Here is a 6,597-nt window from a genome sequence, read left to right as displayed (position 1 = left end):
GTTGCCAGCAGCAGTTGTGGAAGCAAGGTCATTGGGGATATTTAAGAGACTACTGGACATGCATTTGGTCACAGAAATTTGAGGGTTCGTACATTAGGTTTACCTTACATGAGGATCAATGGTTGGCACAACATCGTGGGCTGAAGGGCCTGTTCTGAGCTGTACTGTTCTATGCTCTAAGAGTCATTGGACCAAAAATGTTAGCTCTCATTTCTCTCCAGATACTGCCAGACCTGCTGAGTTTTTCCAGCAATTTCTGTTTTTGTTTCTGATTTCTGTAATAGAGAATAGAATCGAATTTTTTGTTTACTTTTTTCCAAGCTCATTACAATCAATTCAGTGTTAGAGGAGTGGAGTCACTATCATGGGTTAAAGTACACACATGTTGACTTGCACATCACCTGCAGAGGCATTAATGACTAGTGTAATCGGTTTATTGGTATGTTAAGGTATGAATCCTGACCAGATATTCTTCCACCGCCGTTACAAGTAATTCCAAGGACTCACAATCCTGTGAGAATTTTTTTTCAATAAATGTAAATGTCCCATCCACATCCAGCCAGTCAAGACCCCTCAGGATTGTCCATGTTTCAATCAAGTTACCATTTCTAAATGCTAGGGAATACAAAGCCCAACCAGTCTCCTCTTTCCTCAGAAGACAACCCTCCGACTCCAGGAATCAATCAAATCAGAAGGCACTATGGAGGACTCGAACAGTGAGGCAACATGGGCGGAGTTCAGAAATAGGAAGGGTTCAGTAACAATGCTGGGTCTGTACGAGAGGCCTCTCAAAAGCGCGCATGACATAGAAGTACAAATATGTAAAAATAATGGAAAGATATAGGAGCAACAGGGTGATGGTGATAGGAGATTTTAATTTTCCCAACATTGACTGAGATTCTCTTAGTGTTAGGGGTCCAGATAGAGCAGAATTTGTAAGGAGCATTCAGGAGGCAGTATGTAAATAATCCAACTCGGGAAAGAGCCAAACTGGATCTGGTATTGGAGAATGAGCCCTGCCAGGTAGGTGAAGCTTCAGTAGGGGATTACTTTGGGAATAGTGATCACAATTCCGTATGTTTTAGAATACTCATGGACAAAGACGAGAGTGGTCCTAAAGGAAGGGAGCTAAATTGGGGGAAGGCCAACTATAGCAAAATTCAGCAGGAGCTGGGGAATGTGGATTGGGAGCAGCTGGTGAAGGTAAATCCCCATTTGATATGTGGGATGCTTTTAAAGAGAGGTTGATTCAAGTGCAGGAGAGACATGTTCCTGTGAAATGAGAGATAGAAATGGCAAGATTAAGGAACCATGGTTGACAGGTAAAATTATGAGACTAGCTAAGAGAAAACAGGAAGCATACTTAAGGTCCAGGTGACTGAAAACAACCAAAGCTTTGAAGGAATATTGGGAATGTCAGACCAATCTGAAATGAGGAATTAAGACGGCTAAAAGGGGTCATGAGATATCTTTAGCAAACAGGGTTAAGGAAAATCCCAAAGCCTTTTACTCAAATATAAGGAGCAAGAGGGTAACTAGAGAAAGGGTTGGCCCACTCAAGGACAAAAGAGGAAAGTTATGCATGGAGTCACAGAAAATGAGTGAGATTCTTAGTGAATACTTTGCATTGGCATTCACCGAGGAGAGGGGCATGACGGATGTTAAGGTTAGGGATAGATGTTATGATAAGCATAAGGAGGGAGGAAGTGTTGGGTATTCTAGAAGGCATTAAAGTGGACAAGTCACCAGGTCCAGATGGGATCTATCCCAGATTACTGAGGGAAGCAAGAGAGAAAATAGTTGAGGGCTTAACAAATATCTTTGGAGCATCCTTGAAAACGGGTGAGGTCCCGGACGACTGGAGAATTTCTAGTGTTGTCCTTTTGTTTAAAAAGGGTAGCAGGGATAGTCCAGATAATTATATATCGGTGAGCCTGAGATCAGTGATAGGGAGGCCACTGAAGAAGACACTGAGGGATAGGATCTATTCCCTTTTGGAAGAAAATGGGCTATTAGTGATAAGCAGGGAAAGTCATGTCTTACCAACTTAATAGAATTCTCTGAGGAAGTGACAAAGTTGATTTTTGAGGGAAATGTTGTAGATGTCATGTACACAGATTTCAGTAAGGTCTTATGGTAGGCTGACGGAGAAAGTGAAGTCGCATGGGGTCCAGGGTGTACTAGCTAGATGGATAAAGAACTGGCTGGGCAACAGGAGACAGAGAGTGGAAGGGAGTTTCTCAAAATGGAGACCTGTGACCAGTGGTGTCCCACAGGGATCCGTGCTGGGACCACTGTTGGTTGTGATAAACATAAATGATCTGGAGGAAAGTATAGGTGGTCTGATTAGCAAGTTTGCAGCTGACACTGAGATTGGTGGAGTAGCAGATAGTGAAGGGGACTGTCAGAGAATACAGCAGAATATAGATATATTGGAGAGTTGGGCACAGAAATGGCAGATGGAGTTCAATATGGGAAAATGCAAGGTGATGCATTTTGGAAGATGCAATTCAAGAGCGAACAATACAGTAAATGGAAAGGCCCTGGGGAAAATTAATGTACAGAGAGATCTGGGTGTTCAGGTCCATTGTTCCCTGAAGGTGGCAACGCAGGCCATAGAGTGGTCAAGGAGGCATACAGCATGCTTTCCTTCATCGGATGGGGTATTGAGCAACAGAGTTGGCAGGTCATCTTATAGTTGTATAAGACTTTGGTTCAGCAATATTTGGAATACTGTGTACTGTTCTGGTCGCCACATTACCAAAAGGATGTGGATGATTTGGAGAGGGTGCAGAGGAGGTTCACCAGGATGTTGCCTGGTATGGAGGGCACTAGCTATGAGGAGAGGTAGCGTAGATTAGGATTATTTTCATTAAAAGGAAGGAGGCTGAATGGCCTACAGGTTGAGGCCTACAAAATCATGAGAGGTATAGACAGGGTGGATAGCAAGAAGCTTTTACCCCAAGTGGGGAACTCAATTACTAGGGGTCACAAGTTCAAGATGAGAGGGGAAAAGTTTAGGGTACATACATGGGGAAAGTTCTTTGCACAGAGGGTGGTGGGTGCCTGGAACGCATTGTCAGAGGAGGTGGTAGGGGCAGGAATGATAGCGTCATTTCAGATGTATCTAGACAGATACATGAATGGGCAGGGAGCAGAGGGATACAGACCCTTAGAAAACAGGCGACAGGTTTAGATAGAGGATCTGGATCTGCGCAGGCTTGGAGAGCCGAAGGACTGTTCCTGTGCTGTAATGTTCTTTGTTCCTGTAATGTTCTTTGTTCTTTGTTCAAGTAAACCTTTTCTGAACTGCTGCCACTAGTGCATTTATGTCCTTCCATAAAGAAGGAGACCAAGACAGTACAGAGCTACATTTTACCTAATTTTCTTATTTTGGGGGGCGGGGGGGGTCGGCACAGATCTGTGTGTGTGTGTGTGTGTGTGTGTGTGTGTGAGAGAGATACCCCAAAGCAGGAACGTTGGTGCACAGTACTCCAGATACTTACTATCAACTGGTGCAGTGCCAGATGATTGGAGGGCAGCAAGTGTTATTCCCTTGTTCATAAAAGGGAACAGGGATAACCCTGGGAATTACAGACCAGTCAGTCTTTCATCTGTGGTGGGTAACTTATTGGAGAGGATTCTGAGAGACAGGATTTATGATTACTTAGAAAACCATAGTTTGATTAGAGACAGTCAGCATGGCTTTGTGAGGGGCAGGTCATGCCTCACAAACCTTATTGAATTCTTTGAGGATGTGACTAAACACATTGATGAAGGCAGAGCAGTGGATGTGGTGTACATGGATTTTAGCAAGGCACTTGATAAGGTTCCCCATGGTAAACTCATTCAGAAAGTAAGGAGGCATGGGATACAGGGAAACCTGTCTGTCTGAATACAGAATTGGCTGGCCTATAGAAGACAGAGGGTGGTGGTAGGTGGAAAGTATTCAGCCTGGAGCTCAGTGAACAATGGTGTTCCACAGGGATCTGTTCTGGGACCTCTGCGCTTTGTGAGTTTTATAAATGACTTGGATGAGGAAGTGGAAGGGTGGGTTAGTAAGTTTGCTGATGGTAAGTTTGGTGGAGTTGTGGATAGTGTGGGGGGCTGGTGTAGGTTGCAATGGGACATTGACAGGATGCAGAGCTGGGCTGAGAAGGGGCAGATGGAATTTAACCTGGAAAAGCGTGAAGTGATTCACTTTAGAAGGTTGAATTTGAATACAGAATACAGGGTTAAAGGCAGGATTCTTGGCAGTGTGGAGGAACATTGGGATGTTGGGGTCCACATCCAGAGATCCCTCAAAGTCGCCACCCAAGTTGAGGGGGTTGTTAAGAAATCATATGCTGTGTTGGCTTTCATGAGCAAGGGGGATTGAGTTTAAGAGCCGTGAGGTTATGCTGCAGCTCTACAGAGCCTTGATTAGACCGCACTTGGAATATTGTGTTCAGTTCTGGTCACCTCATTATAGGAAGGATGTGGAAGCTTTAGAGAGGGTGCCGAGGAGATTTACCAGGATGCTGCCTGGACTGGAAGGGATGTCTTATGTAGAAAGGTTGAGGGAGCTAAGGCTTTTCTCATTGGAGTGAAGAAAGGTAAGAAGTAACTTAATAGGTGTGTACAAGATGATGAGGCATAGAGTGAATAGTCAGACTTTCTCTCATGGTGGAAATGAGGCGGCATAACTTTAAGGTAATTGGAGGAAGGTTTAGGGGAGATGTCAGAGGTAGGTTCGTTACACAGAGAGTGGTGGGGACATGGAATGCACTGCCAATGGTGGTGGTAGAGTCAGAGACATTCGGGACATTTAAATGACTCTTAGACACTCACATGGATGATAGTAAAATGAAGGTATGTAGATTAGTTTGACCTTAGATTAGGATAAAAGGTCAGTATAACAGAGGGCTGAATGGCCTGTACTGTGCTCTATGTTCTATGTTCTATGCATTCTTCCCAGCACCCCATACGATTAAGGTGTAACCTCCTTACTTTTGTCATCAATTCCCCTCATGATAAATGATGATGTCGAGGTGCCAGTGTTGGACTGGGGTGGACAAAGTTAGAAGTCAGATGACACCAATAGGTTCACTTGAAATCACAAGCTTTAGTAGCACTGCTCCTTCAATGAAGGTGTTGTGTGACTTCTGACAATAATAAATGAGAACATTCTTTCAGCGTTCCTAATTGCTTGCTGCTTTCATGGGTGAGGAGACCCAGATCCCCCTGAATCTCAGAGCTCTGCAGTTTCTCTCCATTTAGATAACAGGCTTCATTATTCTTCCTGCCAAAATGGACAACTTTATATTTTTTCACATTGTAGTCTATTTGCCACATCTTTGCCCACTCCCTTAACCTATCAACATCTGCTTGTAACCTCCTACACCCTCTTTGCAACTTACTTTCCTACGTCTCTTTGCAATCATCAGCACATTTGGCAACAAAATCTTCCATCCCTTCATCGAAATAGTTTCTATAAAAAGGGAACAGTTGAGGTCCCAGCACTGATCCCTGCGTCTCCTGTTGGCTAGCTCTGTTGTTACTCAGCCTAGCCCACACCCACATGTGACACCAAACCCATAGGAGTGTGGCTGATCCTTAACATATAGGAACTAAGAGCAGGAGTAGGCCATTCAGCACTTTGACCCTGCTCCCATTTCAGTATGATCATCCAATTCAATATCGTAAGGACAGACTGATAGGCAGAGGGGGTGGGGTGGCCATGTTGGTAAGGGATGATATTCAGTCCCTTGGGCGGGGAGACCTAGAATCAGGGGATGTAGAGTCAGTGTGGATAGAGCTGAGAAATTCTAAGGGTAAAAAGACCCTCTTGGGAGTTATCTACAGGCCCCAAACAGTAGTCTGGATGTCGGATGTAAGTTGAATCAGGAGCTGAAATTGGCCTGTCGCAAAGATGTTACTACAGTTGTTATGGGGGATTTCAACATGCAGGTAGACTGGGAGAATCAGGACCTCAAGAAAGAGGTTTTGGTGGAGTGCCCCGAGATGGATTCTTAGAACAGCTGGTGCTGGAGCCTACCAGGGAGAAGGCAATTCTGGATCTGGTATTGTGCAACGAACCAGAATCGATTAGGGACCTCGAAGTGAAGGAGCCATTGGGAAGTAGTGACCATAATACAATAAGCTTCAATCTGCAATTTGAGAGGGAGAGGGTACAATCGGAAGTGACAATATTTCAGTTGAATAAAGGGAACTATGGAGCTATGAGGGAGGAACTGGCCAAAGTTCAATGGTGCAATATCTTAGCAAGGATGACAGTGGAGGAACAATGGCGGATATTTCTGTGTATAATGCAGAAGTTGCAGGATCAGTTCATTCCAAAAAGGAAGAAAGAGCAGAGGAGGAGGCATGGGTGGCCGTGGCTGACAAGGGAAGTTAAGAAACATATAAAGTTAAAAGAGAAAAAGTATAACACAGCAAAGATAAGAGGGAAAACTGAGGACTGGGAAGCATTTAAAGAACAACAGAGGATTACTAAGAAGGAAATACGCAGAGAAAAAATGAAGTATGAAGGTAAACTGGCCAAAAATATAAAGGAGGATAGTAAAAGCTTTTTTAGGTATGTGAAAGGCAAAAAAA

This window comes from Chiloscyllium plagiosum, chromosome 25 (genome assembly GCF_004010195.1).
Source record: "Chiloscyllium plagiosum isolate BGI_BamShark_2017 chromosome 25, ASM401019v2, whole genome shotgun sequence".
NCBI lineage: Eukaryota > Metazoa > Chordata > Chondrichthyes > Orectolobiformes > Hemiscylliidae > Chiloscyllium > Chiloscyllium plagiosum.
This window is presented reverse-complemented; position numbering follows the sequence as displayed.